This window comes from Mus pahari, chromosome 2 (assembly GCF_900095145.1).
Source record: "Mus pahari chromosome 2, PAHARI_EIJ_v1.1, whole genome shotgun sequence".
Taxonomy (NCBI): Eukaryota; Metazoa; Chordata; class Mammalia; order Rodentia; family Muridae; genus Mus; species Mus pahari.
In genome coordinates, this window is record NC_034591.1 from 97,419,165 (window position 1) to 97,445,326 (window position 26,162).

Sequence of the window (26,162 nt, forward strand, 5' to 3'; positions counted from 1 at the left end):
AGAGAGAGAGAGAGAGAGAGAGAGAGAAGCAGATCTCTGAGTTTGAGGCCAGTCTGGTTTACATACAAGGTTCCACAGAGAAATGATGCCTGGAAAAATAAAACAAAACAAATCAAAACAAAACAAAACAAAACAAGACAAAAAACAAAAAAGAGAAACACTGTTGATATTAAGTCACTAAGTTATATAAAAAGTGTTAGTATACACAAGAACTTAACCTATTTCAGGGCTCAGCGTTGCAAACTCTGTCACTGATGAGACAGATTTATACTAACCTCACATTTCTTGGTCTCCTAAGACTCAGCACAAGTAATGCCTTCCTGCTGAATGCAGACAACTACTGTCAGCTACAAATAAAGCAGGAATCCTAACCTCATTCTGTTACTCAGGCTGTCTGGAAACGGTATCTGCAATTGCATGGACGAACATATAACTGCTGTAGTGGGAAGAGAAGAAAGACAATGCAAGAAATCCATGAATTCACAGGCCATGCAAGAAATCCATGAATTCACAGGCCATGCAAGAAATCCATGAATTCACAGGTCATGCCTGTAGTAAGACTTGTATGAGCCAGAATGACCTCAGCATCCATTTTGGAAAACACGAACAAGCAATCTTTTTTATTAATTTTAGAAAAGTATCTTTATTTAGGGTTTCTGATGCAACACATGTAGTAACTGATTAACATAAAATAAATAACACATTAAAATAAATAAGACTGGGTATCTTACTTATCTAATAAAGATCATCCACGAGGATTTTTACCTCAGACGTTATAGCTCTATGATAGGGCATCTACCCAGGGTATAAGGACATGCATTAAGGGGCTGGTGGGATGGCTCAACAGTTAAAAGCACTGGCTTCTCTTCCAGAGGTCCCAAGTTCAATTCGCAGCAACCACATGGTGGTTTACAACCACCTATTAGGAGATCTGGCACCCCCCTCCTGCATGGGAATGTATGTGCAACACAGAACTCATACATTAAATAAATATTTTTAAAAAGAATCAACATTCCACACCACTTATGTGTGCTCACGCACCCACTGACAAATGTGCAGGCACACTAAAACACAGAGATAGATGATAGATAGATAGATAGATAGATAGATAGATAGATAGATAGATAGATAGATAGATAGATGGATAGATAGATTTAAAATAAGAAATCTGAGAAAAAGAGTGTAATAGTCTGTTCTCATTGAATTGATTTTTTTTTTTTTTTTCGAGACAGGGTTTTTCTGTATAGCTTTAGCTGTCCTGGAACTCACTTTGTAGACCAGGCTGGCCTTAAACTCAGAAATCTGCCTGCCTCTGCCTCCCGAGTGCTGGGATTAAAGATTTTGACCAAACAAGACAGTATGCAAACACCATAGTTAATTTCACTTTATAAAAGTGTTAAAGACCCCTCCAACACTAGAGTAAGCATATAGGCTACTGCGACAGTTAGGATATAAAAGTTATCTATTGAAAAATTTTTGCCAACCACCAATGTACACATGGTATATACACTTTGTATATGTGTTAATGTGAAAGAAAGAAATGTAAAGTGAGAGACAAAGAAGGGAGGGAGACAGATATATTAGAGGGAGGGATATGCTCACTGAATCTTAAATCTCATTTTAGTAAGGTTCAAAAAATGGAAGTTTTGGAGATAATATTTTTATGATATTTTTCAGTAGATACAAAGATCCAAGCAGATGTAACTTAGTGCACAAAACTCTCCACTGGACTGTGAGTTCAACAAAAAAGATTTTAATATTTATTTTGTTGGCTAAAATTAGTAGTAAAATATTCTTTCAATTCTAAGATCTCTTTATTATTTTATATTTTAACAATTAGGATGTCTGTTTATTTTGGGTAAAAAGAAGTACCACCCATGTAGGTATGGGATCGCTTCACCATGTATCTTTGATGTCATCTGCTGCTAATGTTCAGCAAAGAAAATGGTCACTTTTGTCAGGGACACACTAAGTATTGTTAGGAGTAAGTGATCAAGTAATCATGAAGAGGAACCTAATTTCAGAAAATATAACTTTTTTTCAGAAGTGTAAAGGGTACATCTGTCAAAGAAATGGTCTCCTGGTGACTTTAAGTTTGATGGCTTCCTTGATTGTCACCCAGATGGCATGTCTGTCTCATAGTTGGGCAATGTGCTTAAAGGTTACAGCTGAGTGCCTAATGACATGATGGTAGGAGATACCACGTGTTAGTTTAAAGAAAAATGACTGTAGCTATTAACAACTATCTTTTGAACAGTCTGAATTTTGTTATGTTGAGTGTAATTAAGATCAAATGAAGCATTTTATAAAGCTTGTAGTTGCTGCCTAGAAAGATTTTGTTATATGGGCTGAGTTTGTAGCACTATGGTAAAGCAAATGAATGGACAGATTACAATGCCTGGTTCGATAAGTTCCTATGAGAGTTTTCCACTGTGCTATAAACTATGATACATTATCATTCTGTTCGTGTGTCACTGATTCTCTTTGAGTCATACTTAGTAACCACAATCACTCAGTGCCCAGGGCATTTGAGCTTGCTGTATTTCCTGCTAATACAAGTGACTCTAACATTTCACATCTCTCCTTGCTGAATTTGCCTTTTTAACAAAACTCTCAAGGTGTAGCTAAAATGGGCTCCTCGCTCAGTGCCTTTCTTCCTGCTTTGCTCTCTCTTTGTCATTTATTTTTTTCTTTTTAGTCTATAAGGTCAGATTCTCAACAGTGATGGTCAATTTTTTGATTCATTGATAAGCATATTTAATTTAGAGGAGACCACTTTATGCACTCCTAAAATATGTGTATATTGGGAAATCTATCCAATTTTTGATAGTCTTTCGTTTTGTTTTGTTTTTTATTAGATATTTTCTTCATTTACATTTCAAATGCTATTCCAAAAGTACCCTATGCTCTCCCCCTGCCCTGCTACCCAACCCACCTACTCCCACTCCCTGGCCCTGGCAGCAATCCCTTGAACTGGGGCATATATCTTCACTAGACCAAGGGCATCTCCTCCCATTGATGGCCAACTAGGCCATCCTCTGCTACATAAGGAACTAGAGACACAAGCTCTGGGTGAGTGGGTACTGGTTAGTTCATATTGTTGTTCTTCCTATGAGTTGCAGACCCCTTTAAATCCTTGGGTACTTCCTCTAGCTCCTTCATTGATAAAGTCTTATGAGATGATGTTGTAGCTTTGAAATCTGTTTATATCAAACTATATGTGCGATCAGAAGGCTTCAGAGGCTCTATGTTTTAGAATCATAGTCTCTCATTGAGCTAAGGATTGCAGTAAATATAACGGCAACAAGTTATTAACACTTATTCAATGTCAGATATTCTGAGACTAAAATTTTATTTGTAATACCCACTGTAAGGAAATCATACTATTTACCGATTTGTTAGTATTTTCTGGTTGTGCTAAAATAATGATAATGAAACAACTGGTTTACTACAACTTAAGTTTTCCCAACCCTTCTTTTTTTTCCCTTAAATTACCAGCAATCAGGGGATCTTTAGATGCATCTATATCTGGTCTGCCTGCCTCCTAGTCTATAAGACTCATCACTGGATGAAATATCTTGTATAAGCTCAGTTGATAAAAGCTTCATCACCCCCCTTCAGTGACCTTTCTTAGAATAAAAGAACAGTGCAGCTTATAAACTCTGGCTGAACTTTTTCCTCCAACTTTATCTACCCACCTTACTAAATTCCTATTTTCTATTCTCACGTGCTATGTGGTTTTCTTCTGAAACTCTTAACTTTGGGCAAGCTCTCTTGACACAGATCTTCATCATGATGTTCATTCAGCAAACAGTAATAATCATATAATTAGATTGCATTTGCCCAGTGAGCCCATACTATACTCCAGATAACTACGGAAGCATTCCCTGTGGATCTTATCATTTGTTTAAAACTCATCATTTTACTCTTAATCATGTGTCTGGATGTAGCTTATATGTTCATGAGCACATGGCTCCTGGAGCTCAGAGGAGCTTGCCATATCCTCTGGAACTGAAGTTGAAGACAGTTATAAGGCATTTAACATAGGAGCTGAGAAGGATGCACATGTCCTATGAGAGAGCAGTTTGTGCTCTCAGACTCTGATCCAACTCTCTAGCACAGATAATTGGATAGTTCTCATTTTAGAAAATCTGAAATATTGTCAATAGGAAGAGTCAACGATTGTTTTTTTATTAACTTGGAAATAAAATGAGCTACTGAAAGGAACACAAAAATCACGCTTTCTTCCCAGGTGTTCCTACTCAAATAATGGTTTAATGTTTAATTAATTGTTTAATGAAACTTTCATTGGAAAAAGAAATACTTAAGTGAAGTGTGTTGGTCAAGGTACCTCTGAAGCCTCTTTGCACTTAGCACAGTTGTCATTTCTGTAAGAATCCTGTGCTCAAGTCTTTCCATGTTGTTCTATAGGCTATCATGAACACTTACATCACTGGATATATGTGTGTTAGACATTATATTTTATTACATTTATTATGTAGGATAATTTATACATCACATACAGATGCATATTAAACATTGCCTTGTGTATTCAGACTGGCCTTAAACTCACTATGAAATTAAGGATAATCTTGAAGTTCTGTCATCTTGCCTTCCCTTGCTGAGTTCTGGGGTTATCAATATGGGCTACCATGCCTGGTTTCTGCAGGTCTGGGCATGGAATCCAAGACTTTATTAGGTGAGCTCTTTACCACCCAAGCCACATCCACAGTCTATAAATTTCTGAATAAATTTCTCTGCTATTTTCTTTGAATCTTTTCCTATCTCACATCATTCAAGATGATGAATACTGTTCTTCATGTCTCCTTGCCATTGCATCTTGTACTGGTTAGGGGATGTCAAGGAAGTTTTTGAGAAAATCGCAGCCCTCTTGTAATGGCCTTCCTGTGGGTTGCCTAAGGTAATGTGCTTCCGTGCCACCAGAAAACAAACTTATAATTACTCAAGTAAGGAAAACTATCCCAAATATAGGAACTGAAGAAGTATATGTTTAAAGATACAGTGAACAATGACTGTTTATTGCAACTACGCACTTGTTACTGAGACAAATATTTACTCTTTGGCCACTGTTTTTCACTGCCAACACCTAACAAGTTTAATATCTTTGTGAGAGAAAAGTGATAAGAAAGCTATGTATAAAATAATTGAGCAAAAAAGTTTGGACATGCCTAGTTATTTCACTAAATGTGGAGCAAAACTCCAAATAGTGATTGTTACCATCCAATGAGTTTACCTACTCTAAGGACAACACTATTTCTGGAAACTAGTTAGCCACAGTAGTTATTAAGTAATTAACCTCATCTATTTGTTCAAGAAAAGATTTGAGAGCTGTTATGAATGACCACTTAAAGTTTTATGCATTAGGTACAAATCATTTAAAAAAAATAAAAATTTTAAAAGTGTAAAAGAAAAAGCTACCTCAAACACTTTGTTATTTCATCTCCTCTGTTGTAGTATTCATCAATGTATACATATAGGTTTTAATTCTAAGAATTTAAATAAAATTTATTGAGTTATCTTCAAATTAATATAGAGATTTAGGAATATTTAGATTTCTCATAAATGTATGCAAGAATACAAATATATTAAGAGTCAGGTACGTTATGTGTGTGTTTGTGTGTGTGTGTGTGTGTGTGTGTGTGTGTGTGTGGTGTTGTTGTTGTTGTTGTTGTATTTTATATGTTTTCTCTGAAGGTTTCTGTACCATGTGCTTGTGTGCAGTGCCTTCAGGAGGCCAGAAGAGGATATCATATCCCCTAGAATTTGAATTGAATTGGAATTTAAGACAGCCTGTCAGTTGGGGAATCAAACCTGGGTGGGTCCTGCAGAAGAGCCGCAGTGTTCTTAATCATTGACCTAGCTCTCCTGCCCCACTCAAAAGTTAGTTTTTCTTCATCTATGTTATTTAATTAGTTATGATGAGAATGCTTTTGTAGTAATAAATCAAATAAATGGTTCCTAGTGTATACAACTTCTTCATTGAAATTGGGAGAACATGTCTCAACTAACACAAAACAAATCAGACAGGTTGTTCCACCAAATATCACCCACACCCCTTACACATCAAATGTATTTGGTTGAAGAAGGATTATACATTTTCTGAGGGTCTTGAAATTTTTCTCAATCATATTTATCTACAGAGAATTTGAGGGCATCAAGTAGTGTTCAAAAAACAATCATCAGTATTAGACACCACAATTATACACAATAAATTGTATTTGCATTGGCTTTATAAGATTCACTTCTGTAACAATTAATTCAAAAGCACTGAACTCATCCTGATTTGTAAACTTAAAGGCTGGAATCTGCTGACTTTTCTTCATTTGGCATTCATATTCTGAAAAAAAAATTCCATAATAAAATTATTTTCAAAACAAACATTTAATTTCTTGTAATACTATAAAGATGAAATATATTCATTTCTTACATTTTCATGTATTTGTGTGTGCATCTCTCTCTCTCTCACTCTCTCTCTGTGTGTGTGTGTGTGTGTGTGTGTGTGTGTGTGTGTGTGGTAGAGTATGCATGCTCCAAATGGCATAAAACACATGTGGCAGTCAGAATACAACTTGTAGTCTGTCATCTCTCAAGGACTGGCCTCAGATTATGAGATTTGGCCACACATATTACCACAGCTGATAAGCAGTTTTTCTTGGTTTTGTCCCCAGGAGACAATCTTGTTGGTTCTCATACAGGTTTTGGATTTTCTTCACCCTACTTAAAGAATATTCCATTTCACCCATAGTTTAGTCTGTTTGAAGAATATTAAACTTTATCTACAGTTTCTTCATGAATCCATCATTATTTAAGAGCTGTAAAGCTGAATAGCATTTATTTCCCACAGAACAGATATCCACTTCCACATTTAGATGTACAGTATAACGTTGAGGAATCAATCTTTATGACTGCTAGCTCGGATTATGCTGGTCCTGTTCTGGCAGATAAAAGAACTCTTAACGAGTTGGGTGAGTTGTCGGCTCTGTAATTGCAGATGCTTCCTACGCTACAGGAGGACCAAAATGTTGAGATGGCCTGAGCTATAGAGTGAGTTCAGGGCCACCCTGGGCAACTCATTTTTATTTTTAATATAAACAGAGGGAAGGTACAGATAGAGTTCAAGGGTAGAATGATTTCCAAATGTGCTCCAAGCCATAGTAAAAATGGTCATTACCACAACCAGTAAGTCAGTCATTCAGTCAGTCAAATTCAAGTTTTCCCTAAATCAATTACTTTGCCTGCAAATTGATAACACATTGCCTTATAGTTTCTGCTCAGTGGGTTAAATAAATAGCATACATTAAAAAAATAACAATAGGTTAGATTTCTAATCATGTATTATTGCTAGACATACTCTAGTTTATCACTGATTCAAGAAAACATATTTTTTAATGTATTAACTTTGACTTCTATATAAAGCCTTGTAGATTTTCTATTATGGCACTTCTTTAAAGATTAAAGGAAAATTTTTACCTGATGACTTGCTCAAAATTAGTTGTTTTTCTGAACTGCAGCATGAAGTAAATATGTTCCGATTTAGGTATTAAAATAAAAAGACATTTTAAATTCATGCTCATGTTAGTATATGAGTTCATTTAATTCCATTCAACTTAATTCTAAAGCGTGAAAGCTAAAAAAAAAAAAACAAAAAAAAAATAGGAAAAGGAAAGAAAAACAGTGTATGCATTTAGCCTTAGAAACAGCTCAATATAGGGATGTTAAGAACTCTAAGTGGGGAATTATCTCATTTAATATTTACAGGATTCTAAATTTGCTTTCAAAAGTCTTCTTCTATGTTAATAGTCACAAAATCTTAGCCTTAAAGGGGGTGTTTTTTCAATGAAACATTAATTCAGGCTCCAATATAAAGTGTGACCCTAATACTGCTCACTCAAGCCCAATACTTACCCCAGAGCCTATGAGGACAGCTGAGCATCACCCTCATTTAGAATACTTTACAGGATGTCTTTATTCCTGACTGATACCGTAGCTTGCATTACCCCTGTCACTAACTTCTAGTTCTATTGCTGTGTACAATTCTCAAGGCCTCTGTCATTTACAGTTTTAGAGAGTAATTCTGGATCCATGCTATCAACATCAATTCTTTGAATGAATTACCTGCTTCCTGGTTTGGTGAAAAGGATCAGTGGAGAAATTACTTGCTGCTTACGAGGAGCTAAGTTTAAATCCCCAGAGACCACACAAAGCAGGTAATAGAGTGACCACCTGTAATCGTAGGGGTCTTAAAGAAAGATGAGAAAAAGCGACAGGATAATCCCTGGCTGCTCCAGGACCAGTGAGCGAGCATGTCACAGACAGGGTGGCGTGACAGTCTCTAAACAAGTTAGAAGACATGGACCAGCACTGAGATTATTCCGAATAAAAATGTGCATGTTCATAGACACAAGCAAGCACGCATCCATGCATATGCATGAATGCACACACACGGAACACACACATACACATATACATGCACACACACATACATGGACATGTACAGAAAGACATATATACAAGCACACAGACTCACACACCGAGAAACATGCACATACATAAACATACACATACACACTCACAAATGCACCCACTCAAACATTCACACACACACACACACACACACACACACACACACACACACACACCATGAGTTTCTTGTCTACACAAATGAACAATGAAGTACTTTGTACTCAAAAGCTTCCGTGAGTGATTTATGTGGAACTGCACCTGGACTAGTAACCATGTTATTTTCTCACACATTTCCTTAATTCCTATTTTTCTATTATTATCAAAAGTGGAAAAGTTATTTTTATGTCGCCACCTACTTAAAACATACTGTTACAGCTAAAAGGCCAAAATCTGAGTTGAAAAGCCCTTTTATTAATGTATCAATTTCTGTAGTCTATAATCTGTATCAAGGCTATTTTTCATAGCTCTACTCAGCTATATAATCTGATTTACTACTCTACTAGAATGCATATTTTTTTATTCCACTCATGGTTTAGCAATATAATTTGTACATATTTTACACACATCATAAATTATATTTTATAGGCTCTGAAATATAATTGTGTGACCTGTCATTAATTTAAAGAAATTCAGCTATTTCTTATTTTAACCTGGACAACTTCCCTTTTCTTCCATTTAAAGTGATATTAAATCATTCACTTGTACTGCTACTTACTATGCAAAATTATTACTACATGTATAATAAATTTTGATTTTGAAATATTTTTATAAGAAATTGATTTTATGATGTACTACATAGTACAAATATACAATAATGGAGAAATGGGTTGCAATTTAAGTAGAGAAAATCTACTAGATGAAATGAGGTACATCTCACTAATTGTTTATACATATGTCCTCACCACTAATAACTTTTCCCTTAAGCTGTAGATAAAACTCAGTTGTAAAATGAATATTGCTAATTCTGCATAAATAAGAGTTTATGTTATTATTTATTCAGGAAAAATTAAATGCAATGGTTATTTAAAATGGTCAACATAAAATAAATATCTTATATATACTCCTTAATTATTCTGCCTTATGTATTATCAGAAATTATCATTAAGCTTTACAGTGTATTTTTTAAAAAATAACATATTGACTATTATTTGCATTTAAGTGTGTCTGAATGAGTTTATGTGCTCCATGTGCAAATAGAAGCTCACAAAGGGCAGCAGGTACCAGTCTGCATGAACTAGAGTTAGAGGATAGTATGTTTTGAGGCAACATGTTGACACTGGGGACCAAATCTATGTCCCACAAGAATAGCAAATGCTGCTAATTGTGGAGCTGTCTCACCAGCCTCCTGTAGAACACTTTTTATGTTGTCCTTTATCACTTTATAAACCTCAATGAGAACAGTGGCAATGGTTTACATTTATCTACGGAGTTCTATGTCACTTCCAGAGATAGATATGTATTTATTTTACATTCAGAGAGCTTCTATTCTTTTACATGTAAAGGTTATGCCCCAATTTCTTCCAAACAACCTGGTTATAGTTTTCATTATAATTCATCTAAAATGTGGCTTCTAATCACTAATTCTTTGGAACACTGTGGTTGAAGGAGTCACTGGGCTTGAGGCAATGCAAGAGTCAACAAATAGAGTTTGTTACGGGGTCAAATATCTGTGCAACACAAAAGCCTTATGACATGCAAAGCACATTTACAGTTTCTCCTGCCTGCTGCTCAGAGTAGCCTGGTTAATGACCTTAATGCTTATATTAAGAAACTACCATTGCTGATATTTTAAAAACATGAAACAATTTTATCTTGTGTGTATGATACCTAAGCATCCGTATCTGTGCTTGTTTATGTGTGTGAGCACTGATACAACACCTCTGGGAATAATTGCCTCCACAGTTGTTTGATTCATGGAACCTGTAATTGTTTGCAGTTCTGTATGTCTGGCTCACTGAGCCAAGAGCTTTGAGGGGTTCTAAAGGCCACATCTTTTATCAGACACGTTGGGATAGCAGGCCCATGCCATCCATGACTATGCTTTTGCATAGTTCTAGGGATGCAAACTGTATCTTCAATTCAATGCTTTTGATACACACACGTTTCTCATTGAACCATTTCCCTTGACACAGCATTTTGCCTCATTCAAAAATTTGTAAAAATCATGCATTCAACCATCTGGAAATGTAACAGGTCTGTGTTATTGAAAGGTCATCTTAATTAAAAGGGATTCTCTTAGTAAATTTATTATACTTTGGACTCTTTAATCCAATCAGTGTCAAGGGAAATAATCAAGATTTTTCTTCCTTAGCCTACAAACCAGACATGTGGAAGTCATTATTATAGATCAGTTATGTGGGTTAATATTTAACTTTGCAATTTTTAACTTTTTATGGTGTTTTCTGATAAAGTCTCATATATTTCTTTGCTGGCATCAGTATTGCTATGAAGATATGAATAATATTGAATGTCTTATCTGCTTGCTTCTAACACCCATGTACTGGAATTAGAGGCACACACCACCATACTCATTGCAGCCTATGCCATAAGTTTATTGCCATAAGTTTATAAAAGTCTTTAATTACTGACTCTCACAGTTTTTCTTATAATAGACCACAAAAGTGCATTATGTTTTGGTGGAAAGAGAACTCAATGATTTCAGTACTGTTTTTCATTCTTATTTTAAATCATTAATGTGTATCCTGGTCATGTATGTCTACATGACTGAAGAAGAAAAACTATCTGGGAATAGGTGCACACACCGAGGAAACAAGAAAGTAAAACAGAGAAAAGGTATGAATCAAATACCCCTTTTTGCATTGTTGATCTATGATGTTTTTAACGCTGGAATTACAGTTACTGTGTTTATAGCCTGTTTTCCCAGCTTTCCAGTTAAAACGGATGCAGTTATTTAGGTATACAGATAAAGTTGCTCAGCTAAATACTTGCAGCAATACAGCAATTTGATTAGGGAATCACTGAGTAATGAGCTCTAAAACAAATTTTATGGCATAATTTCTTTTCACAAATTGTACTAATTTTTTTCTCTTCCAATTTTCAAATTACTGGAACTCTATTCTTCAAAATCAATTTTGGTCTTGATTCAGAAATCTCAAAAATGTTTACAAAACAGTGTGCAAGTAGTCCTTTCAAGCACACAGTGCTTCTTCTGCCCCTCCTTGGGATGACTTAAGTCACTTCTGTTGCTGTCTTGAGTGAAAATTTGGGTTCTACTTATTTCTAGTTTGTAAAGGGATACAACTAAACACACTGTAAAGCACAGGGCACCCCATCATATCAAGAAATACCTCCATGTGCAGTGCTGCTCTCTGCATCTTCTTGGACATGAGTAAAGGCTTAGTTCTTCTGAATGAGTCATACTGGTATATGTACATTTGGGTTCATTCCTGAGTCTCCCACATACTGCTGTGCTACACTTGGGTAAGTCATCCTACTCTATGTTTAGAGTATGAATTCTGTGGTTACCATATCTAAATAATAAAACTGCTTTCAGAGAAAATAACATTTACAGAGCCCTGAACCTCTAAACTGGATGGAAAGATTCTAATAAATTACAGCAGGTATATTAATTTTGTCTATAGATAGCTATTCAGATTATAACTTGTTAAACATTATTTCCCAAAAGAATACTCAATTTCTGCCTGTGGTTCCAGTTTCAAAACTAAAAAAAAAAAAAAAGTTGAGCGAGCTTTTTGGTAATAAACTGACTACACTAATTAATTATTTCCCTGCCATTCTTACTTTTGTGTTGTCAATGTTGAATGTAACTTCTGTAATTAAATCAAAACCTATGAAAAGTCCTCACTTCTTGGTGACCATCAGCTCACTGTACAGTTTTGTCAACTATTTTGTATTTTATTTCTCTGGTTCCCATTATAGATAGCTGTCCACCTGTGCAAACCTAAGGCTTCCTTAATTCTTTCTAGTAATTCTTTCATTAGTATGATTCTATAGGAAACTCAGTAAGGTAGACTCAAGGTGTGAAATTAGCAAGATAGATGGTAAATACTGTCTTAGACAATGTTGTCCATTGATTCAACAACATTGGTATTTGGGAAGCCTAAAACCCTGGAGCATTTGCATGACGGCTGGCTCAGAAACCCTGTAATATTCGATCTATGACTTATCTAGAGATTTCATTATTCCCTTTTAGAGAAAGCTAAGACTGAAGTGGAAATGTTAAATAGGAATGCATAGCTCCAAATCAACTGAATTCATTTTTTCTCTGCAGTGCTTCCCTATGGATAGAGAAACATTTATTTAACATGTAGTATGTCCTGATATGGCTTCCCAAGGGTTATGAGAAATGTCCCACATCAATTAATAATTCAAAAACTCAAGGAAAAATATCAAAATACCAGAATTTTAAGTTTTTTTCAAAAGTTTTGATTTTTGTGGCAAACTTGGAATCTTACAAATTACTAAAGGAAATTTAGTTGCAATATTTCTTACATGTTAACCGATTTCCCCCAAACATCTGGTTTTGCAATCTCCTTTCATAAATTCTGTCATTTTCTAAGATATTACTCAAGTAAGAACTAAGGCATGACTTTTGAATCTGAAATGCCTTGTTGAAGTACTGAAGTGTTGTTTACATGGCCAAACCAAGGTTTTTTTTTTTTAAAGCCATTCATAGGCAGTTCAACATTATGCTCATTTAACAGAGTAATAGTATTAGGTTCTCACCTAGGGCCAATGACTTTTCTACTAACTAGCTCCTGACCCCAATAAATGTTCCTAAGTTGGATTTCAATTTCCAGAGCAGATATTAAATGCAATTAGAAAGTGATTGGTTACTATCATAACATCCATAGCACTGTGGCACTTGTGGGCATGACCTTCAAGGCCAGTGATTATTGTAGCTTTTCTGGTAGTATGCATAGTATCTTCCAGAGCTATAAAAGTCAGATAATAGGGATGAATCTTCCATGTGAGTATCAGTTTGTTTTATCCATGCTCTATAATTCAAGTTTATCATGTCTTACCATTAGGTTCTATAGGGTAACCAAGGGCAGTGGTAATGCAATAAATCTATAATGTTTGAGAATCAGTGCATGTTTCAGGCCTCATCAGATAAGTTTTTGTTTTGGTTTTGGTTTTGTTTTGCTCTGTTTTGCAATAGATGGCAATTAACACAGAGTCCTGAAACTGGTCAAAATACAAAGAATAAAAGACAGTGGAATGTTCAGTTCCACATGTGACATCCAAATCACATCCTTTCCTTCTAAAGCACATAGATCATAGTGGAAGAGGGTGAAGGTCAACTATAAGAGTTACATACGGCAGATGACTACAAAGAATCAGTGTTTCATAAATCCAGCATAGGATATTCACACACCAACTTCCAATAATCTTGATAGCAAGCTCAAGAAATGCTTTACCTCATGCCAAACACAATCCCAGCATGGGGAGACAAGGTAGACATAAAATCCCACCTATAGCTGTGGAATTTTTAGCAGTCGATAGCTTCTGAGTGAGAGGAAATCAGCTTTCTCTAATCTTGTGGGCCCTGGGAGGTTGACAATACTCCAGGGAAAATCCAACATCAAGAGTACATGAGCTTCAGAAATTGTCCTTGGTGGGTTAAGAAAAGAAGACAAAAAATTAGATGGACAGGAAAGAGGGAGATGATTTTGGAGGAGTTGGAGGAAAGAGGCAAATATAATTAAAATATAATATACAAAATTCTCAATGAACTAACAGAAAATGATATGAAAACATAAAAGATTTCTATGAATTGTATTGATGCTCAGGAGTTGAAAAATTATGTGACTTTTTGTTGACCTTATTTCATCCACATTTTAATGAAGACAAAAGGGAAGTTTTGCTGATTATTTTGAGGTCAGTAATCCAAGCAGTTGGGTGTTTTCTTAGTGGTACACTATCAAGGCTCAGAGGCAGAGGCAGTGATGGCATGCTCGGATATTGAGTTTCTGAAATAAACCTCCAGATTCATATTGGTTCCGAATGTCTAAAATGGTGAAGTTGTCTTTTTCTTCTCCTCATCTCTCTATCACAATTGCCCTATCATTTTGCCAAGAAAAGCCAACACACACTGAGTTGACCTCATCATTCTACTCACAGGAGATAGAAAAGCTTCCAGGGAAGCAAAGAGAGAACCAGTAGAGATCATATCCAGAGGTTAGGCACTGCCCCTGGTTGAGGGATGGGGCCACCCACCCATCTCAAAAATATTAACACAGAATTGTTCCTGTCTAAAGGAAATGTAGGAACAAAGACTGGAGTAGACAGTGAAGGAAAGGCCATCCAGAAACTGCCCCACCTAGGGATCCATCCCATTTGCAAACACCAAACCTAGACACTGTTGCTGTCAAGAAGCACCTGCCGATAGGAGCCTGATATAGCTGTTCCCTGAGAGGCTCTGCCAGAGCCTGACCAATACAGATGCAGATGCTCCCAGTAAACCATCTGACTGAGCATAGAGACCCCACAGGACGAACAACAATATCGACCCACCAGACCCCCACACCCAGATTCTCAGAGACTAAACCACCAACCAAAGAGTACATATGGAGGGACCAATGGCTCCATCTCCATATATACTAGCATACTGCCTTATCTGGCATCAATGGAAGGGGAGGCCCTTGGTCCTGTGGAGGCTCAACACTCCAGTATAGGGAAATGCTAGGGCAGAGAGAGGTAGGAGTGGGTTAGTGGGTGGGAGACCACCCTCATAGAGGCAAGAGGAGGGGGAGGGGATAGGGGGTTTGCAGAAGAGAAACTGGGAAAGGGGTGACATATGAAATTTAAATAAATAAAATAACCAATAAAAAAAGAAACAGGAAGAGTCGATAGAAAGATAGATGGTATATAGATAGATAAGTAAATAAATAGAAGATAGATGATGCATACCTAAGGCATAATAATATTTAGTAGTTGAGAGAGTGATAAAAGTTAAATAACATACAATAGATAAAGATATACAAATATGTGAGATTATATTAGTAAGAGGAATGAATGATTGTGGTGGCTAAGAAGAACAGACCAAAGTAGGCTGTTTTCAAACTGGCACCTCAGAAAAGAAAATATAGCAGCTCTCAGTTTAAATTTTTGAGCCTTGTGAAAGTCCCACAGTTTATCTAGATTTCTGATACATTGATATCAAGAGAATAAAGTTATCCCAGCTGTGTAGGGTAGGTTGGTCCTACCTCTATATTTTTATTCCATAGAATTTCCATTTAGTTGGATAAGGTCCATGCCAAGGGCAAATCTCCTCACTGAGTATGTAGATTTACATGTCATTTCCCATGTAAACACCCTTAACAACAAACCACAAAATAAATAGGGTGGGTTACCCTATTCCCACCATAAGTATATTTGAAATTAAGTGTCTCGTTTTTTCAAAAGCATTTTGTTATGTTTGCCTCAGTAAATATAGACAGATGCTAGCAGGAATGGACAATAGTGTAGTTTTCAAATGTTCATACTGTCTGTTTTCTTTTTGAAACAGACTTATGATGAGCCTGGCTATGTTTGAAACTTAAACTGATCTCAAATACTTGATTCTGTTGCCTCAGCCTTCTGAGTTCTGGGATTACAGGTGTATGCCACCATGGCTATCTTTAGTTTTCAGAATTGTAGCACCTGAGGCCAAAGATGCTACTTGTTAGGTAATGTTGTCTGTGTTTCTTATGTACAATATGGTATACTAAGAACATATACTTTAAGAATGTTTCTAATTAGCATATTTAGCCACTACTTTTAAAGTAGTCTCTTCTTTAAAGAATATAATATGACATACATGCCGAGAAATGCACAATGACCATTGTGCCAGTATCTTAGAGCCTACCTACATGAATGAGAACCAGTATAATATCAGTGGGTGATATGTATTACTGGACCATAGCCACACCTATATTTGGTTAGAACTAAATATTAGTATGCAATACATAATACTGTGCTCCTATTGGGTAGAATCACTTTGTTGTTAAATATATTTCAATTTAATTCTCCTATGTAAATGAAGATTACTTTATTAATGTCTTCTCCTTCAATCTACCACTATACCCTGATACTTACTCTACTTTTCTACTTATATTAGTATTTTATGTTCATAAATGAGATTATGTACTATTGGTGTTTTATGTATAGCTCATTTTTCTTAAATATTCCTCAATAGAACATAAATTACAGGATTTTCTTCGTTATATGGATGGGTATTTTCCCATTGCATATAGCTGAGTTGGTTCTGTATCTTGGTTATTTTAAATAATGATATAATTGTCATGAGAGAGAAGATATATAATGTAAAGTCTAACTTAATTTTGCACACATACATAGACAGACAGACAGACAGAGATTCAATAGTGTGCTTGCATTTTTATTGAAAGGACATACTCTAATTTTTAGATCATTATCTTAGATCATAAATGGTATTGCATGATCTATTATGCTGGATCTAGACTAATTCTTAATATCTCTCTTTCCACTAGCCCACATTCCAGCTCCGTTGCCATTTCTTACCCCTCACTGCTCCACTCCCACTGACTCAGCATTCCTATGCTTAGAATAATGTGGATAGTTCACTGTGTACTCCTACATTTAGGTTATTTATAAAAGTCTTTAAATAAAATTACTGTCAAACCCCAGGAATGACATTGCTAAACTTTCCCTACCAGCACACAATTAATTTTGCTCTGTTCTTTTTTTTCCTAATTATCATTGTAGTCAACATGCACTTGCTAAGCAGCTCACTGTGTGTTTATAGGAATACAAGAATATCCACACATGGACTGCTGAATTCTAAGATAGGAACGGCACTCTACTTAATCACAAAATAAGTAAAATTGGCTTGCATTTTTGAGGAGTCTCAATAATGACAGATTGTAGGAGATCATGAATTAGTATGTCTGCCACTTACTGCTCTATTTCCCCCACTAGTGGCCACAGTTGTGAATCTTACTGAAAATACATGGCAGATTTAACTTGAAAGTTTTGAACAACTCTTCAATTGATCTTCAATTTTTTTGCAACCTATATCTAAAAAATACAGATAATTCTTTTAAAATATTACTAAAAATTTGGAAAGCCAAATTTTGTTATGAGTTGAAAGCCCTTATGACATTGTAAAGTGACTTGCAAATATCAAATTATAGGCCAAGACAGTTTCCAGATCACAATCTTAATAGGCCAAGATGAATTGATAAGCATGTGGACATTCACCAGAGGTTGAAAGTTATATTTACAAAAACATTAAGATTTTTGTGAGTTTGAAGGGTCAGAGAAATACCTCCACAATGTCAGCTTTATGGGCTTGAGCATGTCCTAAAGTCTAAAGCTATATGGTAGCTCAATTCAGAACAAACTGGGATTTGTTCCCCTGCTCAGGAAGGAATTTCATGACTAGCTACTATAGCAAATCAGAGGTAGACATTTTAATAAGAACATTTTAATATAGGCTTAACCATGAAAGTTATAGAAAGAAGCAAGTATAATAAAATAAGGGACAACCAAAGATATGTGCATTCAGGGAATAAAGAAACATTGTCAAGGGAGAGTAAGCAATAAGTTGTCTTAACATTTAACCATACATGACCTTAGGCAACTCTCAGGCTACATCTCACAAGTTTACATCCATGCAGATGAGATATTACAGGTATAACTTCTGAAGTTATTAAGAGACACAATCTGATAGCAAAATTCCTGGCCCTCTGATTCTTACAATCTTTCTGCCCCCATATTCTTCAATGTTCTCAGGGCCTTGGAATAGGGAGTCTTTTGCAGATTGATCCACAGGTCTACAGCTTTATATTTTGATTGATTATGGTTTCTGTAGTGGCCCATGTCCTTTGCAAAAAGAAGTTTTCTTGATGAAGGTTGAAGACTAAATTTATCTGTGGGTATAATGACAAATGTTTATAGACTGTTGTTAAGGGTTTTGTTGGTTTAGTAAATAAGAGGTTGTAGATTATGCTTCAATAACCTTGATTTACTAGTACTGAGTAATTAGCTATGTTTCTAATCCCAGTCATGATATCCCCTTGTTGAATGGATCTTAAGTCCAATCAGACCAGAGCTGGTTATTGCCAACATATGTGTAGCATTTATCAGACATGCAGGATTATTGTGCCATGCTGGCCATTGATGTGACTCATAGGCATCATAGCTGTGTAAGACTGTTGGTTGTCTCCCATCTTTGGTGCCTTGCAAGGCACTGTATGGTGCTGTGACACGTCATCAGGAAGGGCACATTTTAGGTCAATTCCATCTCAGGGATCCCTTATGGCTCTTTCTGAAGTTCATGGCATCTTCAGCAATAGGGAGTTAACTTCCATCTCTGGAGGAATGTTAACCAAGGCCAATGGCAAGAGGCTGTATAATCTTGGAGTCTCTTCAAGCATTTAAACATTATCTGAATGATGATGGCACCAACAACTATGCCAAAGTGAGTGAGAAAACTCAAAAGGCCTCAACCCTACAAATAGAACTAAAGGCAACTGAGGAAAGATAGGAGTGGGAGAAGTGGTCCTCCTCAGGAAGGAGCACATTGTTTAGTTCCAAACTTCCAACCATGAAAGCACACATATAAGTAACCTATATAGATTTAACTGGCCATATTTAGGACTATGTATCACAAATAAATTTATACATACAGTAATTCTTAAGTTGAAGGAGAGTGAAAAGGAGTATATTAAAGGGTTTGGGGGGATGAAAGGGGAAGGCAGAAACATAATTATATTATAATTTGAAAATAAAAATAAAACAAAGTTAATATCCAGCTGGATGAGAGAGATAAGTGAAGAGACTTCAGGTGTATTGTTTATGGAAAAATCATTGGTACCATGCTTATGAATAAACTCAAAATGTTTCTTGTTTGTACATTAACACATATGGTGACAAAATGGGGATACTTGACTCTCAACTGCTTGCTGTATCTACCAAATTTCTTTCAATTTCTAAGCAACTTGCTGGATGATATGTATAAATAAACAAACAATAGCAAAACAAAAACTAATTCCTCACTTAGTAAAATAGAAACTCAGAGGAGGTAAGGCATAGAAGGCCCTGAGACTAAAGACAACAGATAACCATCATGGGTTAGGCAAAGGTAACAGTGAACAGTGTGTGAGTCTGAATTAAGCCTCCTGGAAAAAAGGAAACAGGCTATGTTTACCAATGAAATACCATTAACAAGTCAATGTGACAGAATCAAGGCTCTGACTGGATGTGAACAAAGGCAAGTTTTTACCATAGGTATTGACACAGAGGTAATTGCAGATGAAACTCAGAATATGGTGTGAGTGATCAAGGAGCCCAGAAGTGAATAAGCCTGAGAATGTACAGCAAGTATACTCCAGAAAACTTCAAAGAATGATTAGACAGTGAAAGAAAGGCAATGAGTGTCAGGACTGATAACAACTTCATTTTGGAACTTGGATGCATAAATTTAAGAGATGCAAATGAAGCTGAGGCCAGGAAGTGGTGGCGCACGCCTTTAATCCCAGCACTTGGGAGGTAGAGGCAGGCAGATCTCTGAGTTCGAGGCCAGCATGTCTACAGAGTAAGTTCCAGGACAGCCAGGGATATACAGAGAAACTCTGTCTCAAGAAACCAAAATAAAATAAAATAAAATAAAATAAAATAAAATAAAATCATAAGCAAATGAAGCAGATGAGGCAGCAAATATAAACATCTTTACCTTGAAATGAGATCTAGGGGCAAGAGAAACAGCTTAACAGTTAAGAACACCCACTACTAAAAATTAAAACAAATACATTTTAAAATCAGAATAAGATCTTGCCGGGAGCCTCCCTACCCAGAGAAGGTAGTGGCAGGGGCACAGAGTAATACTCTATTGATGGCTTTAAAGTCTGAGGATTTCAAGATGTTCTAGTTCTCTAACTGTACTGAAATGCTGATGATAACTTCAAAAAGTCCTATAACCTGCCTTGCTCTTTCCAAGGGTAAAAAACTGCTGGTTTAGGCGATTGACACCTGTAGCCTAACAGCAGGGGATGAACTAATGTGGCCTTTGTTCTATCTCAGCAGGAACTGCAGGGCTCTAACTTTCAACCTACTAGGCGGGAGTCAAGAAGAAAAAGGGACACTGAGAAAAGTGGTTATAGAATTTATTACTAAGTTGTAAGAAGTTTCCTATGAAAGCTATCTAAGGGGAAAAGTGGGGAAAGGGAAAAATTCTTCTAGGTGGGAAAGGGAAAAAAATCTTTTAGGTTGAGGAAAACAAAAAATTTCTACTCTCTTTGTCCTCAAAAAATCTTAAACTACTTTCAGAATACATGATCACATGTTGAAAAGTTCATCAAAAGTTCACTCACAAAATCAAATCATAAATTGAAATAGAAGTTTATAACAGAGAATGTTTACAAGCATATCCATTAGGAGTGATTATCTGGCTAAACATCCATCACCTGTCTCAGCTGCACAGGTTCACTGAAGGTTTAAAACCATAACTAAGTTATTAGTGAAGTTTGTGTAGATAAACCCAGTCAATATTTTATCTTCTGTCCTAGCACCTAAAATAAATTTTTGGTTCCCTATTTATGACCTTTGGTTAATTGTTTTACAACCTCTTTAATGTGCTCTGAGTAGGAGAAAGTCTGGTTACCATATAAGAGCAATTAACTGGTGACACTTGGGAGACTGGCAGAGTTCTCATTGCACTTTTGACTATCAGAAAAGGACCTAATAGCAGTCCCACTATAAAAGAGCTTAATAATCACAGATAGAATTTTAGGAATTCTTATAGGATCATCATTAAGACATAAGAAGTCATCTATTTGTCTATATAGCATCACTACAAGACACTACATCTTTGTGGATCTGCAGAGATCTGCTCCAAAGGGGTGTGCTACTACTTAGTGATTGTTATATATGTTTAATAATAACAGGAAAAGTGTATTGATAACAGGAATCTTTCCTAAAATGAATCCCTTACAGCCTTGCTTAATAAGGGCAAACCTGTCACAGATTATATAATAATCTGAAGCAGGCCATCTCAGGACAATCACCTGCTAGTTATTAGCTTGTCCCATTATGGCTCCTGACAAGATCTTTTTAACAAGATTGATATGTGGTATGATTAAAAGGAGGGTTTATTGTGAACAAAAGAGAGAATATATTCACGGCCTCTGGAAGAATCCAGAGCAGAAAAAGAAGTAGATTGAACATGGCCAGTAGACTGCACATGGTCTGGGATATCTGGAAGCGAAGGAAAAACAGCAGAAGGTAGGCAATAAAGAGAACACAGTGAACATAACAAGAACATGATCAAAACACAGTGAGAATAGTTTGTGATAAGAAGAATAGGTAGCTGGAAATAAGGAAAGGGCCAAAGGAAAAGGGTGTGTGGCTTTGAAAATTACACTTGTGAGTAGGGACGAAGAAGAACCTTGAGGCTAGGATGGATTTTAGTGTGTGGCTAGGCACCACAGGTGTATGCTAATTGGAAAACCATATGCCCTTTAACCCCCAGGGATAGGGAAATTGACTCATTTGGGCAGATGGTACCTGGCTTCACAAGATCCTAAAGAATACTGGGTTTTATCTAAGCATCAAAAGTCCTATTTTTCAGGTTGAGCTCATGTCTGTTTATTTGGACTTCTTATTGGAGTTTGTGGAATTGGAGTTCCCTTTGCTTCTAACGCCTAGAGGCGTCAACTGTTATGCTGTTTGTAGACTTAAGGAAGTGCTATGGAATGAAACCAGATTTTGGACTAATTATTGAAGAATTCTGTCTCAAGAAAACTGGAACATTTAAAAGAGGCAAAGAGAATATGGGGGGAAAAATAACCCAAAAGGAAGTGACATAAAAGTCAACACACATTCAGGTCCAGAAGAAAATGCTGCTTAGAAGGTCAGATAGCACCTCATTGGCTAATATCCACCCTATTTAGAAAATCAATGCTGACCGTTGATTCATTATTTCAGGTATGAAAGCACAGTGATGCACTGAACAGTTGACTCAGGCTGATATTTACAGAAAAGGCCAGAAAATGGGGACGACGAGAAGCATTTGCAAGAAAAATTGTCCATGAAACCGGGAACACTCTAACTTAGTCTTTGCTTTTCATAGGCTGTGATATTTTGGAGAGATCATAACAGGAAGGAAAGCTGAAGAAATTAAAAAAATGTTGAAGATTACTCAATTCTAACTGTAGGAGCGTGTTTTTATTTAGCATGTGTTTTTGGTAATTGGAATATATTTTTTTCTTTTTAATAGATGCCGTGCTTAATCATCTTCTGGAATCTGCCACTGTGATTCAAAGATATTTCACACTCAAATTAAAATACCAAGCATCTAGAATAAAAGGAATATATTAGTCCACCTCCTGGCAACTTCTAAGTTTTTATTTTTAAAGCTAAACTAATAATGGGCTTAGCACGTGTCTCTGCTATCCATTGGCATCTTTGAGGCACTGACAAAATGCAGCATGACATCTTACAAAAGGGGTGTTATAATTAAGAATGGCATTTCCTCCTATCCAAAGTAAGTGTGTGTATTTGTTTGTTGTAAAGTCTCAACAAACTCATATCAACAAGAATGGTAATATATGCAGTCATCACATGGTTGTTAGTTGATGGATTCTGTGCCTGGATTATTTCTGCTATGAAAACACTGCTAATATATGCATGAGGGAAAATACATATTCCATGAGATCAAGAAGTTTAGGCGAGATCCAAATATTCGACCAAATAATAATGAATTACATCATGAGCATTATTTGCTTTAGTAATAATAACCATACCTAATATTTTTCAGAGTGGCTACAGACTAGTGTGTTTAGTGCTTCGTCCTCAGCTCTTGGTACTAAGGTGATGGCTCTGGAATTACTAGGAGATGGGAATAAGCTGGAAAACTGTCTGTAGAGGTGCACTTTTTAAGGCTACCCATGGTTCTGTGTTCCTCCTGGCTATCTATTTCCAGTCTTATTTGTAGCAAATGGGTCCCTGTTCTATTCTCTTCAGCCACCAAGATGCATTGCCCAATCACACAGGCCAAGCATTCATAGATTGAACCTCTGAAAAAGAACCAAATACTTTTTCTTCTTCTAACTTGTGCTTTCAGGAATTTAATCACTGGTATGAAAACTAAACCCAGAACATATGAATATGTTTTAGATTTCAAGAAGCTAAATTTAGTAATGAGCAATATCCATGGAGGTTGTATGATGAAGTGTCATTTCAAATACTTTTCTTTTCAAATCATGGTTTTCTATTGATTAATTTAGCAGCAATAGTTGCAGTAAAACATGTAGAATTCTCTCCCCATATCTGGAGGAAAACCAAGTTCACAAGTGCTAAGAGCTCACATGTTACAGAAAAACAGACAACTTTAATTCAGATTATGAGCATTCTATTCTCTCAGTCTCTGTGGCATCTCCCGCACCAATGATTGTAAAAGGTCTGTACACCAATTGTACTAATGGCAAGACACATGAATAGACAAGAGTACAAGAAAAAATACAAAACAAATATAACCTATTGACAGCTCAATAAATACAACTAAACAAAATAGAAACCTGTATAGAGTTGTTAAATAGAATGTGAAGGATTGTTTTATAAACTGAAAGCGTTTGAGTGTTTGGGATTTTTCAACCAAGGTCTCTGGAACTGTGAAGTGGCTGACTCGACATATGTCTCCAAGGACCTGAATTCACCTAGAGGTTAGGAAATTAAACATAGTTTTGTATACAACATCAGGAGGGACATCATTTTACAGCAGGACTTTGACTGAGAGGTCAGAGATTCTCTAGGGATTCCATGCTCATCCTCATGCCAAGATAAAGATTCAGTTCCTTTCCATGTATTGTAGTCTGGTCCCTAATAGATTATTTCCGCAACCAAATGAGACCACAGTAAAAACCACATGGTTTCTTTCTAGCTTTCAAATGAGGAGCATAGAGGACTTGACACTAACAACATCATAGTTCTACTATATCAACCACATCATCTTTTTTTTTTTCTTTTTTAGATATTTTCTTTATTTACATTTCAAATGTTATCCCCTTTCCTGGCTTCCCCTCTGAAAACCCCTTATCCCATCCCCTCCCCCTACTTCAATGAGGGTGTTACCCCATCCACCTACCCACTGCCACTTCCCCATCCTGGCATCCCCCTACACGGGGGCATCAAGCATTCACAGGACCAAGGACCTCTTCTCCCATTGATGTCCCCTACAAGGCTACATATGCAGTTAGAGCCATGATTCCCACCATGTGTACTCTTTGGTTGGTGGTTTAGTCTCTGGGAGCTCTGGGGGTTGGGACATCTGGTTGGTTGATATTGTTTTTCCTCCTATCATTCCTTCAGCTCCTTCAGTCTTTCTCTAACTCCTCCATTGGGGACCACATGCTCAGTTCAATAGATGGCTTCAAGCATACACCTCTGTATTTGTCAGGCTCTGGCAGAGCCTCTCAGAGGACAGCTATATCAGGCTCTTCTCAGAAAGCACTTCTTCACCTCCAGAATACTATCTGCATTTGGTAACTGTATATGGGATGGATCCCCAGGTGGGGCAGTCTCTGATGGCTTTTTTTTTTTTTTTTTGTCTCTGCTCCACACTTTTTCTCTGTATCTCCTCCCTTGGGTATTTTGTTCCCCCTTCTAAGAATGATTGAGGCACTCACACTTTGGTCTTCCTTCTTCCCGAGCTTCATGTGAACTGTTCTGAGCTTTTGGAGAAAAGCTGGGAATACCCAAGATACAACTCACCCACCATCTTAATATCTGAGACTAACCAAACATATCTTATTTAGATAATTGTCAGTAAATGTAAATTTTCTCTTGTAGCGGATTGCTTTCTGAATCTCGGAAGAGTGATTTATCTTTATGTCTCAATAATTTTTAGAAGGACACGACTTTATATTCAGTTATTTAAATTCTGGGAATTATTCCAAGGAGAGAAATTTATACCAGACCTATACACCCTAGAATGAATGAGTCTGGATGAGAATTATGTAGCATGCAGAAAGCGTTTATTTCACTACTATTTATAATGCTGAAAAGTGGAGGGGGATAGGATGGCATGTAGGAGATGAAAAGTGAATTAAACAAGTGATGCTTACTTAATGGGTCATTATCCAGTGAAAAGAATGAGTCTCCAAAATAAATCATGCTAAAAGAAAATGTATTTTAATATAAATAGAATGTAAAAATTAATATTTAACATTGGGTATAGCACAGTGAAAATGCTGTAGTGAAGGAGTTATAATGTTAAGGTTTATGTGAGTTGATATACACTAATGATATTTTGTTGTTATATCATTTGCTATATCGAAATACAACTACAGTAATATTTAATAGGAAATCACATACTTTTTAAATGTATAATCAATTTTATTATGGATGAGACTACTTATTCCTGAGAGACATAAAGTACTGCATAGCTCAAGGCATAATCAAGGAAATGTTCATGAAATATTATCCTTTACTCAGAGAAGTTTTAACTTTTTTGGTCTCAATAGTGTTTTCTTTGTTTTAAATCAAATATAGTAAGATAAACTAAAACTATCACCTATCACATCAAACTTGGTCAAATTAACAACAACAACAAAAAAATTGCCCCAAGAGAAGGCCCAAGGATTTGAGGCCCACTAGCTACACATTTAGGAGTCCTATAAAAGAGCTAAACTGGATATATATATATATATATATATATATATATATATATATATATA

General features: G+C 36.2%; 1 protein-coding gene across 4 annotated transcripts in view; it reads left to right on the forward strand.

Moving 5' to 3' along the window:
- The window catches only part of Lrrtm4 (leucine rich repeat transmembrane neuronal 4), a 750,427-nt gene that overhangs the window by 92,619 nt on the left and 631,646 nt on the right, over window positions 1-26,162 (forward strand). The gene's annotated exons all lie outside the window — the stretch shown is intronic.